A 12,592-nucleotide genomic window follows, 5' to 3' on the forward strand; every position below is an offset into this window, starting at 1 on the left:
CCATTGCCATCAAAAGTGCACATTCAAGAATACAGAGGCATATTGATTTTGAAAACCGAATGGGGAGGAACATCTTCGAAGTGCATGCCTTTAGTGTTGCATGAACGTGCGTTTTAGTAAGGGGTTCAGGAGAGAGCAAACATGCTCACTAGGGTAGATCCTGAAAATGCTAGGTGGTGGAGCCCAAGTGAATGGCAAAATCATTTCCCACGTTGAAAACTCTGCATGTCAATTTTATTTACATTTCAAAATTAAAGCGTAGGTATACTGCACAGAGGTACTTGGCTAAGTCACAACGTACACTGACATTCCTAACGCTGTGAAATAGCACGTATGGCACTGAGATATCGCATCACATGTGCATTGCACTTGCAATTCATATGCAATACAAAAGCATTCCACCAATTGACACTATATTCATAGCGTTTATATATTCTCAGTGTAAAACTCTCATGTGACAAAATTCTCATTCTGAAGAAAATGACGTTAAACAACGGTGAACTCGCGCGAGCTCATTCCCCTTTCAATCCCCGTGTTGCCTCGCAAGAAAGTCATTGTTCCCGCGCGATGCACTCCGTCCGGTGAAAAGATGCGGCCTTCGCCCACCGAAATAAAATGCCGCTCAAATTGCCCGCCGAATAAGTGGCTGTCACAGTGGCTGCATGCGCTGGCCGCATCTGCACTGGACCAAGGTAGCGGCGCGACTGCCCCCCCCCCCCCCCTTTTCCCCTCTTCCTCTCCCTCTTCCCCCTCCCCCTCCTCCTTGATTCTAGTGACCGTGGCGCCGCGACGCACCCCTAGTGCCCCCTACCCCGGCCTCGGTGCACTGCGCGTCGCTATAAAGCGGACGGTGAGGCTCTGTCCGGCATCAGTTCTTCGAGACCGGGAAACATGAAGGTGAGTCCCAAGCCGCCAAGTTGAAGATAAGGGTCCAGCTTGGAGCGGCAGGCACGAGCACTACTTTTTCACGCCCACACTGAAAATTTGTATTTACTTTATGACAACCGTGGATGATATTTTCGTCACTTTCAAATGATGACAATCTCATCACAAATTGATGACATTTTCATCAAAGCTCCTATACTTTTTGCATGGGCGTGACAACAATGTCATCAATTTTTTTGATGACATTGCTGTAAGGAAAATTAGCCTTGAATTTGTCATCAAGTGACGACTCAAATTTTCACAGTGGCAGTGCAACTGTCGCGAGAGCCATCGAAGCAAACAATTCACTAATACGCTGAAACAATTTTGGCTATAACTTCATGACAAATGCAAGGCTAGTTTTCCTCACTGTGATGCCATCAAAATATCTGAAAACATAGTTGTCACGCCCATGGATTAGGTATCTAAGCTTTCATGAAAATGAAAATGTCATCAATTTGAGATAAAATTGTCATCAGTTAAAAGTCATCAAAATGTCATCCATAATTTTGTCCTTCTGAAATTTTTTTTACTGTGTATCCGAATGAAATGTTTTGACAAGGAATGAATCATCCTGTTTGTTGTCGGCAGGTGTTCTTGGCCGTGGTGGTGCTTGGCGTGGTGCTGAATGAGGTTTTGGGAGGTAAGATGACATGTTGGTTACAAGAACAAGGGAAAGAAATTTAATGCCGAACTTTGAGAGGCATTATGTCCCCATGAAATCAGTTCATTTACTATCAAAAATTTGGTCGGTATCGCAAATAATTTTCTACCAAAAAATGGCAAACATTTATTTTAAGCTTGTTCCATGTCACACGCTTCTATTTTGAAGATTTTGTTTCAAGGAGACCGTGTTCCATATGTTAAAAGCGTCTGGTCCAGTGTAGTGTGAAAATTTCTAAATTTCTCCTTCCGCCCACTGAAGTGACAGTAAACAGTTTTCATTGCATTCTGGCTGGGGGACGGACGCGTTGGGACGGCCCCCTCCACCCCACTGCTTTTTTTTCCCTTCCTCTGAGTGGATAGCGCCAAAAAGCAAGCAATTTAATTTGAGAGACCCAAGGGAATAAGGCCGCCAAGGGAAGCGGACGACGCTGTCGGAGTTTGAAGTGTGAGGGGGCGAAAAGGGGGGGGGGGCAAGGCGACGGCGTGAAGGGAGAGGGGGGGAGGGGGGGTTCAAGTGTCCGAATCTTATTGCGACGCCGGTCACAGCATTGGGAGTTAGCGCACGGTCCGCCGTGCCAGAGAGTTCTCCGGTCAGTCCTCGTGCCTCCACTGTTGCAATCAAATGGACACCTCGGGCGGTGCAGTTTTTCGCCTCGCTGTTTGTAAAGTCGCGCGCGGCTGAACTTTTCCCCCTTTGGTAGTGGAGAGCGCGCGAACGCGTGTGTTTTCGCATCACCCATTCAATACGAGTTCGTGAAATTAGAAATGAGCTATTCTCGTGTTCGAATGAGCCTCTCAGAAATTCGGTTTATGGTTTGCAAGCCCAGCTGCCAAGGCGTAGAAAAGATGAAGCTCCACTGAGACAAATTTTACGAACGTCGCACCCAGAAAACTCGTTTTTGTTTCGCCATAATAATTAAGTTCTACTGAAGAAATATAAGTTAATTATTTTCTTTTGCGTAAATGATTTCTTGATTCAACAAATGGCTCTTTTGTCACGGGTCGCTCGGTTGCTCGTTCAAAAATCCACCAATAGGCGTAGGATTACCGATTGCCTGACGGCCATCGGTCGTTTTCCCGAAGAGACGGGGGAAAAGGGGGGGGGACGAGTCTTAGCCGTGATGCCGTTGATGACAGAAAGATAGATTAGTTGCAGGTTTTTGTCGCGCCCTTGTCCGTCGGCTAGGCTAGGCCCGCGGCGGCCATAGTGCACTTGGCGCCAATCTGGAGGCTCAGGGCTGCCAACGGCACGCCGCGCCACGGCCCGGCAGGGAAGGCCGGCGGCGCCGCTATCATTCAAACGAAGGGGAAGGTTGGCCATTGTCAGCGGACACCGACGTCACCACCGTCACCACCGCAGCAGACTGTTTTCGTCGCACTGTCTCTCTCGCACCTTCACGGGACGCCCCGTGAGTCCGAGCTTAAAGAATCGCTCGTCCAATTTCAACAAATGCGGCATGTTAGCTTCTTTTTCTGTCGGATCTTGGTGTCCAGCGGAGGAGACGCGCGGTGCAGGTGAGAGTGCCTGAACGCACCGCGCAGCTCAGTGGGCCAGAAAACCGGCGCTGGCGGTCAAAACTCTTGACACGTTTTGAACTACAGAGTCGTTTAACAGGACTCAAACTGAGCGAGTGACCCCACCAATGGATTCCTCCTTCGGAGAGGAATCCATTGGTGGGGTCATTCGCTCGTTTCGAGTTCTAATTAACGACTCTGGAGCTCAAAACGCATCCGGGGTTTCGGCCGCCTCCACCGGTCTTCTGGCCCACTGTGATCGGTCCGGTGATGCCCGCCGCCTGGGCGCTGATACCCAGTGAAAGCACGGGTGCCAACCTTGCTCGCTGCTGAATGCGGTCTGGCCGAGGCAAACGTGCGAGAGGGCGACGAGGCGATGGTACCCGCCTTTTGTCGCCCGCGCCGCGCCCGGAATAAAAATAAAATTTTACTCCGCTGCAGGCTGCAGATTCCGAAACGTCGCTGTCTCTGTCGCACTCTTGAGGCGTCCCGTTTGGGTGCGAGTGAGACAGAGCGACGAGAGCACTGTCGGCAGTGTGCTGGCAGCAGGGGTTCGACACGTGGCTCCGATGGGTCATGCGATCGGCACCCGAAAACGTCGCCAAGTTGGCGGCCCCCCTTATCTAGCCGAGCAGCAAACCGATTCCAAGAGTCGTCGCTCTGTCTCTCTCGCACTCATGGGGCGTCCCGCACAGGTGCGAGAGAGACAGAGCGACGAACACGACTCTCGGAATCAGTCTGCTGGCAGCGTCTTTCTTTTATTCAGCCATATTCCTTTCTTTTCGCAGGGGGTGGCGGCTGGAACGGCGGAGGCGGCGGCGGCGGATACGGCAACGGGGGCGGCGGAGGCGGCGGCTGGCAGAGGGGCGGTGGAGGCGGCGGGGGCGGCGGCTGGCAGCGGGGCGGCAACAGCCTGACGTCTGGCTGGTCTAGGTGAGTCCCTGGTTGGATCTAACGCTGCAAGGAAGGGGAATGCACACGTCTTTTGTACGGACATTCAAACTGCGATGGTACGTACTATCAAATGTCTTCGCAGTACACTGTTGTACAGTGAAGATTCTCCATATTATGGTGACAATGTTCCACATTTATGGTGGTGCAGCTGACTTGGTAACATACCATTGAGAATTCACTGAACCTTTTAGATATTTTGACGAATTTTGTTGGTATTATGGAGAAAATCTTCACCATAATATGTTGGTGCAGCCTTTCACTGTAAGACATTTACAGTGCACGTCTTTTGCACTGACGTTCAAACTGCAATGGTACTAACAACTGTCCTTGCAGAGAAGCTTGCCCAAAAAAAATGGAACTAAAGTTTTAATTTCAAGTTGTGCAGTAAAAGACTTTCTTATTGCAAATATTAAGAGGTCGTCCCAGCAAATATTCATCAACTAAAGTACTGCCCCCCAGGGTGCGATAATTTATCGTGGCTGCAGACTGACAAACTGCTGCAAAAATTCGAAGCGAAAGAACTGCGGAATGTATGCAAGCGTGCCCACGGCCTGACGCGACCGTGAATCCGACAAAAAGACGAGAAGCGACCTTGCGGAAACAATTTTCCCAGGCGCATTTCTTTACGTCGTTTACGACGGCGTTGTCTCCTCTCATTAGCGTGGCTTTCTTTGGCAGTGGCGGCTCCGGCGGCTCCGGCGGCGGCTGGAGGAGCGGGGGCGGCTCCGGGGGCTGGCAGTCGGGGTGAGTACTTCCTCAATAACGCACAGTGGACCAGAAGACCGGCGCCGGCGGCGAAAACCCTTGACGTGCTTTGGGCTGCAGAGTCGCTTAACAGGACTCGAACCTGACGTGTGACCCCACCAATGGATTCCTCGTTCGGAGAGCAATCCATTGGTGGGGTCACACGTTCGGTTCGAGTCCCATTTGGCAACTCTGGAGCTCAAAACGCGTCCGGGATTTTCGCCGCCTCCACCGGTCTTCCGGCCCACTGTGGAACGTCGTGCTTCTCGTTTACCGCCGGCCATACTCCGCGCTGCGAGGCAGTCGCCTTGCGGCGCGGGGTATTTCCATACGCGTCATGCAGCGCGGGGTATTGCCACCAGGCGCACTGAGGTCATTCCCTCTTGTTGTCTGCAGCGGCTCCGGCGGCTACGGCAGCGGCGGCGGCGGCGGCTCCGGTTGGAAATCTGGCGGTGGCGGCGGCTCTGGCTGGAAATCCGGCGGCGGTGGCGGCGGCTCTGGGTGGAAGTCCGGAGGCGGCGGCGGCGGTGGATACGGCGGCGGCAGCTCCGGTTGGAAGTCAGGAGGCGGCGGCGGCTTCGGCGGCGGTGGCTCCGGGTGGAAGTCCGGCGGCGGCGGCGGCTTCGGAGGCGGCAGCAGCGGCTGGCAATCCGGCGGCGGCGGCGGCTCTGGGTGGAAGTCTGGTGGCGGCTCAGGCGGCTTCGGAGGCGGCGGACACGGAGGCTTCGGCGGCGGCAGCTCAGGCTGGAAGTCCGGCGGCGGCTCCGGCGGCTTCGGCGGCGGCAGCAGCTACGGCAGCGGCGGCCACGGCGGCGGCAGCGGCGGCGGCTGGCAGTCAGGCGGATCCGGCGGCTCCGGCTGGAGGTCCGGCGGCGGCGGCGGTGGCAACCGTGGGTGGTCATCTGGCGGTTCCGGAGGCTACGGCGGCGGCGGCAGCTCCGGTGGATGGCAGTCTGGTGGTGAGTAATCTACAAGTTATTTTGTCATCCATTCCTCAACCACGCCTGGACAGGTCGTTTCTTGCTCCTTGATTATAATTCGCGTGGGACAAGTGTGTATCAATTATATTCAATATTTTCAATTCACTTGTTCCACATAAATGAAACGGTTCGAGAAACACCTGCTCGGTTCAAAATACACCTTTTCCGGATGCACTTAACATGGGCGATCACGCGGTTAAAAACTTCGCGCTGTCAGAACATTTCATTTGGTGGACAATTTCGGAACTGAAACCCGAATGATTTTTTAGAGCGGATGAAGTGTATCTAAAGCTGTTAAGTTCACCTCGGCTGCCTAACGATGCGGCGACCCAGGGAAGGCAGCGCAGAGTGGGCCGGAAGACCGGAGGAGGCGGCCAAAAGTCGAGACGCGTTTTGAGCTCCAGAGTCGCTAAATGGGACTCGAACTGAACGTGTGACCCCACCAATGGATTCCTCGTTCGGAGAGCAATCCATTGGTGGGGTCACACGTTCGGTTCGAGTCCCATTCAGCGACTCTGGACGTCAAAACGCGTCTAGAGTTTTAGCCGCCTCCACCGGTCTTCTGGCCCACTGTGCAGCGCAGAGACTCGTGTCACAGTGTGTGCAAATACGGTAAAGTGCGGCGGCAGTGTCTCGGCGGCGTCGTCTGCTGGGCTTGCGTCAGGGAGCGCACAAAGAAGGACGACTTGAAGGGAGGGGCGCCGCGCACAGACTGATTCCGAGAGTCGTTTTCGCCCTCTCCGTCTCTCTCGCACTCTTGGAGTGTCCCGCGTGTGCGTGAGAGAGACAGAGCGACGACAACGACCCTCGGAGTCAGTCTGCAGAGCTGTTGAATGGGACTCGGCCTCCACGAGGAAAAGAAGCAGCGTCAGAGCGGGGAGGTGGGGGGGACACTGGAGAGAGGAACGGAACTCGAGAGTTGTGGTACACACGGACCCGTTGTTTGACGTCAGTAATCCTAACCTTGCCCACGTCGTCGCCATGACTGGGTCTGCGGCGCCGCGGCACGCCGCTCGCTTCGCAGGGGTCAGGTGATGATCTGCGAGGGCAGCTGTGTCGCGAATGTGGCTCGCCTGCGACGAAATTGAACGGAGCTAGAACTCTGTGGCCTTCGCCAGCTGGTGTGAGCTCACACCCAGCCTATGGGCTGAATGTACTCTACAAACTGAAGTGTGTACTCAGTATGCATCTGTAGACGCATACTTGCAAGTACACACCTACAGATGCATACTTAGATGAGTACACATCTACAGATGCATACTCAGCTGAGTACACATCATCAGATGCATACCTGGATGAGTTAGGTATGCATTTGTAGGTGTGTACTCAGCCAAGTATGCATCTGCAGATGTGTGCTCATCTAAGTATGCATCTGTAGGTGTGTACTTGCAAGTATGCGTCTACAGATGCATACTGAGTACACACTTCAGTTTGTAGAGTAAATCATTCATGGGGAGATTATTCTTAATTTTGGTATGAACTGCACGTTGGTGAGGTATGAAGGGTTCTATCAAATCTTTTTGCTATCATTTTGACTCAATATAGGACTTTCGCCAAAGAACCATGGGGACGCAATTTCGAAATTCCCTTACATAATTCACTAGACGATTTTCTGAAATGGAGCAAGGCTAGTCAGAACACTAAGTTGGTCGAATCGAGTCGATCAAAATCTGATGCCTGTCAACGTCGTTTATACTAACCATTTTCTTGCTAGGTCTCCGTTGACTGTACTGGATTGACCTTTGTCTTGCAAGAAAAACGTTTCTTCAGGTGTACTCCAAGGTCGTTCAAGGTGGTGCTTTCCAGTGTAGACTGACTCCGAGATCAGTTTTCGTCGCTCTGTCACTCACACATTCACGATGCGTCCCATATTAGTGCGAGAGAGAAAGAGCGACGAAAACGATCTTGGAATCAGTTTGCTGGCAACGCTAACGTTCCACTTGATTTCCAGGAGGCAGCTGGTGATCGCCGTCGGGCAGTTCGCGCCACGCCACGCCCTCAGATGCACCCTTCCTCGGCAGAAGATCTGAAAACGGTGACGTCATGCAGCTGGGCTCCAACGCCCTGGGCATGAAACAAGTGATAGGACACATGTCTGTCCCACCGATTTGGACTTGTCTCGCAAGAAAACGCCATAAAACTCAGAAAAAAAATAATGAATCAAGTCAAGCTTTGATAAGCCAGTCTACTGTAAAGTTGTAAAGTAAATAAACGTTTTATATTTTTTTTAAACTTTGGTGGAATCTTTGAGAGAGGAGTTCCACCCACTTCCCACATTCTCCCGGCTAGCATACACACGCAGAAAACCTTTTGAAGTAATTTGAGCACATGAAGGTTGAAACAATTAAGTTTGTGCGTAAAACGAAGAAATAGTTCGTAAATAAAGAAGTTTTCTCATTGTCAGCTTTTGTGTGCTCAAAGTAGTTTGTGATAACAACAAGCAACTTCTAAGTCCTACGCAATGCAATGAGACTTTTTGGTCTCATGAATGATGCAATTTTAAGCTCATCTGTCGCTGATACAATTTTGTTTCCACCAGGTGACACAACTTGTCCAATGAAATGAAAAATTGCAATAGGCATCGGACAATTTGTATCACCTGGTGGACACAACATTGTATCACCGAATGATGTGCTTAAAATGTTCCCATTGACATCTAGTGTGTTTAATAGTTTGTAAAGTTTTCAGAGTGTAACACTGGTAAAACTAAAGCGTAACTTTATGCTTGAGTCAAGCATAAAACTACGCTTGAAGACTAGAAAGTCCTCCATGCATTTAGATAGGGGAAATCAAGGCGGCTGAGCCTGTTACGCCAGCTGATTTCGAGCGTTAACTGATTACGCTTGAAGACCTAGGGTAATACTACGCTGGTTTTATCAGTGAATTGTGCACGTTCGTTACCGTTTCACACCTCTCCGTATAACTTTTCGCAGACTTTTAACGGAGTTCACGGTAAGGACGGGCGACGACACGTCCCACTGCAAGTCCGTCGGTGTCCTCCTCTCCTCGCCGAATTTCGAGCCGCGCCTCTGGGACCAATTACCGTGTCTTGCCGGACGCTAACAGGTTTCCTGGAGATAAATGGAGGTGACAGCTCCCGTGATCCCTGAGGGAGGGGGAAGGGGGTGACCACTGTAGGGGCGGTCCGGGCGTGGTCAGGATGGCGGTAACACACTGCCTTCGCAGAGTGCGGCGCGTTTGGCGGCGCGCTCGCCTGGCCCCGCCTGCTTTGCAACGTGAGTATGACAAATTTGTCGTCCACGGGGACTCGGCCGACTCGGCGCGCCGCGGCGCCACCAGGACGAGCAGCAACAAGAAAGGGGCTTTTCGGTTTCACGAGGGGGAGAACAGTGTCGCGGATAGGATGACATTGTTAAAGTGTATCACTGATTGGCAGCAAAACGAAAAGAATAGAATTTGTGTCTGTCGTAAAATTCTGAAGCGTCGATGCTAAAATTCGCACGTCCAAAAAGGGTCCGAGGTTTTCTTTAGATACCTCCTGGAAATGGTCTATGTCTTAGCCGTGGGCTACCTGTGAAAACAAACCAGGAAACTGCTTTTGCCGTGCGTAACATTCTTGACTTGATACGAAAATTAGAATCGTTGGCACACATATTTGTACCCAACTGACGCGTTGCATCATTTTGTTTCAAAATAGATAAGGAATCCACCTTTTAAGAGTGGGATGATGCCCACTGTCCTTGACTTTGATCATTGTCAACAAGGCAAGGCACCCAACTCGCGGCCGGGTTTAGCTTTAGCAGCACGGCAACACTGCAAAGCCAGTGGTAAGTTTGCTTGCCACGAATTTGGCAAGCTGTTTTGAATGCCAAAATTTGGCAAGCTTTGGTCGGAAATCTTCATAAGCTTGCCAAAGTTTGGCAAGCTAAGTATCCAAAGTTTGGCAAGCTGGGTGGTATTTCCGGGGTAAGGTTGCCATGTTTTGGCATTCAAAACGGCTTGCCAAATTTGTGGCAAGCAAACTTACCACCGGCTTTGCAGTGAAGTGCCTGTAAAGTCCCAATAGTATTGGCGTGGGGCGCCACAAACGTACCCTGACCTCACAGCCCAGCTCCAAGCTCGTTACTGTTTTCGTCGCTCCGTCTCTCTCGCACTTAGAGGGCGCTTCGTCAGGGAGCGACAGAGAGATGGAACGGCGCGAGCACTCCTCGGAATCAGCCTGGAGGGCAGAGCGACGACAGCATCGCAAAGTGCCGCATGACTCCGCACATTCAATTCAGTGCTTTACAATAGGGAGGGAAGGACGACCCTAACCTCACAATGTCAGCCATGGTTTGGCATCGATTAACGCGCTGCCTGGGCGTGCTGTCGGGCTTTGGGTGCGGTTTAGCAAGCCAGATGGCTTTGAAAAAAAAAAAACCAGTAAGCAACTGCCAAGGTCTATAGTACCATATTTATTTCAGATACTGATGCTTCGTTGCAGTACTATGTAGCTGTTGTGTACGAGGAAGAAATTTGTGGCAACATAACAAACGAGCTGGTTTACATTTCAAATCTGTTTTGTCTTTCCTTTCACACTAAATGTTTTTGTACAATTTTTTTACGAGGCATCACAGTTTTTTGTGCACACGAACTTTTCGTACAAATGTGCACTAAATTTTGTACAATTTTGAACAAAAATGGCAAAAAATGTGCAGTTTTTCGTACGAAAATTGTACGAAAATTTCGTGTGCCCAAAATCTATGATGTCTCGTACAAAATTGTACATAACATTTAGTGTGTTGCACAGTAAAAACTCCACGAAGAATCGCTTCGTAATACAACGAAAATAAAGGCATGGTAAAATCTACGAAGGAATGCTTCATATTACGAAGCCAGCAAAATCCTTCGTAATACGAAGCATTTCTTCATAGTACGAAATGAAGCAATCCTACAATGCCTTTATTTTCTTCGTAGTTACAAGAAGCAAATGCTTCGTATGCTGTTAAGATTGTAATTAGTTCATAGAGCTTAATATTGAGGGGGAAATGCACTAGGAGAAATAATGAAGATTGTGGCTGTTAAACCTAATGCCACTCTCCACTGTTTACCGAAAGAAGGTGTTTACCGTACCCTGGGATACAGTAGACACCGTACCTGAAGAACGGCGTTCACTGTATCCAGGGAACCTGCATCCACTGTACTTGGAAACTTTTCAGCACGGCATTCAGTATAACTGTAAGAAAAGGCAAAACCCAAAAATCGCGATAGGAACGTTTCGATGACGGAAATGAATTCATCTCAACAAGACGAACAAAAAATGATAAGCATGTTATGGGCTCAGACTCGAAATTCAACAGATTCGGCATCAAAAGTCTAAAAAGTAGAATTTTGGAACGAAATTTGATGAGTCCTATGTTAGGGGTCCAAAAACCCTTTTCTTTTTTAGACTTCTGATCACGATTTCCACTAAATTTACGAGTCTGAGACCATAACATCTTATCATTTTTTGTTCGTCTTGTTGAGATGAATTCATTTCCGTCATCGAAACGTTCCTATCGCGATTTTGGAATTTCGCCTTTATCTTACAGTTATACTGAATGCCGTGTCTGAAAATTTTCCAAGGTACAGTGGATGCGGGTTTCCCTGGATACAGTGAACGCCGTTCTTTCAGGTACGGTGTCTTCTGTACCCAGGGTACGGAAAAACCCTTCTTTCGGTAAACAGTGGAGAGTGGCATTGGGTTTTAACAGCCACAATCTTCATTATTTCTCCCAGTGTGGCCCAATGCTGTGTTTGTTGAAAAGTCTTTGTACTAAAAAGAAGTGGTGTTGGGTCTCTTATTCGCAAGACTTGAAGAGGGAACTCTTCCTCTCATACATTTTCTAAGGAATGTTTTGAGAGCGTGGGCCCTTCGGTCATGATTTTCAGATGGACTTCTAACAACAGTCAATTTTACTTCCAGTTAACTGAAAATCCAAACTTGAGGGCGTTGGAGAGACAGAGCGACGAAAACGGCTCTCGGAATTAGTCTTCTGGCCGTGAAGCCAGCGTGGAGTGCGCACACTTATCATCTTACGATGGTAACGCGAACGTAACATACGCTGAAATCAAAACATGCGTATTACGCTGAAATGTCATCGTACTACAATCGCAACCAACGTACCTTACGTTGACAACATGCGTATTACGTTGAAAATCCTGCGTACCTTACGTTGACATTCGTGCGTATTATGCAGGTTGGAAATTGGTCGTACCTTACGATGGAAAATCATCGTATTACGCACGAAAACCAACGTAAGATGATAAGCGTGCGCGCTCCCGAGCGTCTGGCCTTATAGACAACGGGACCGGGAGAATCCGATATAGTTCAACTCGTTCAAGTCCTTCGTGGAGAAGTCACGGCCTTATGCAAGTTCGCCGTCGGGGAGGACGACGCCAGGACGGACATCAACCTTCGCTTCCACGGCCCCTGGGCCCCATCGTCAAGGTGAGGGAGACCACGACAGTGCCGCCTTGAAATCCTTATGGTTTCATTCAATTAAGTTTTGAACGCTCCGCGTGGCGACCCACTGACCGGAGGAAGCGGTCAGAATCCCGGACGCGTTTTGAGCTCCAGAGTCACTAAATGGGACTCGAACCGAACCGTGTGACCCCACCAATGGATAGCTCTACTAACGAGGAATCCATTAAAGGGGTCACTCCCTTGGTTAGAGTCCTATTTAGCGACTCTGGAGCCCGAATCGAAACGGAGTCTGTAGTTTATGCCACCGGCGCCGGTCGTCTGGCCCGCTGTGCAACCCGAACACGCCCGTCATCCTGCTGAACGAGAGGGGCGCGAGGACAGAGGCACCGCGATGGACTAGTAG

General features: G+C 50.2%; 1 long non-coding RNA gene across 1 annotated transcript; it reads left to right on the plus strand.

The window, feature by feature from the left end:
- The first annotated feature begins 5,624 nt into the window (after positions 1 to 5,624).
- On the plus strand, positions 5,625 to 8,015 carry LOC117640228. The gene is made up of 2 exons (XR_004587411.1): positions 5,625 to 5,762; positions 7,735 to 8,015. It is a non-coding gene; the product is annotated as an uncharacterized LOC117640228 (long non-coding RNA).
- Positions 8,016 to 12,592: the final 4,577 nt, after the last annotated feature.

This window comes from Thrips palmi, unplaced genomic scaffold (genome assembly GCF_012932325.1).
Source record: "Thrips palmi isolate BJ-2018 unplaced genomic scaffold, TpBJ-2018v1 HiC_scaffold_12, whole genome shotgun sequence".
Lineage (NCBI taxonomy): Eukaryota > Metazoa > Arthropoda > Insecta > Thysanoptera > Thripidae > Thrips > Thrips palmi.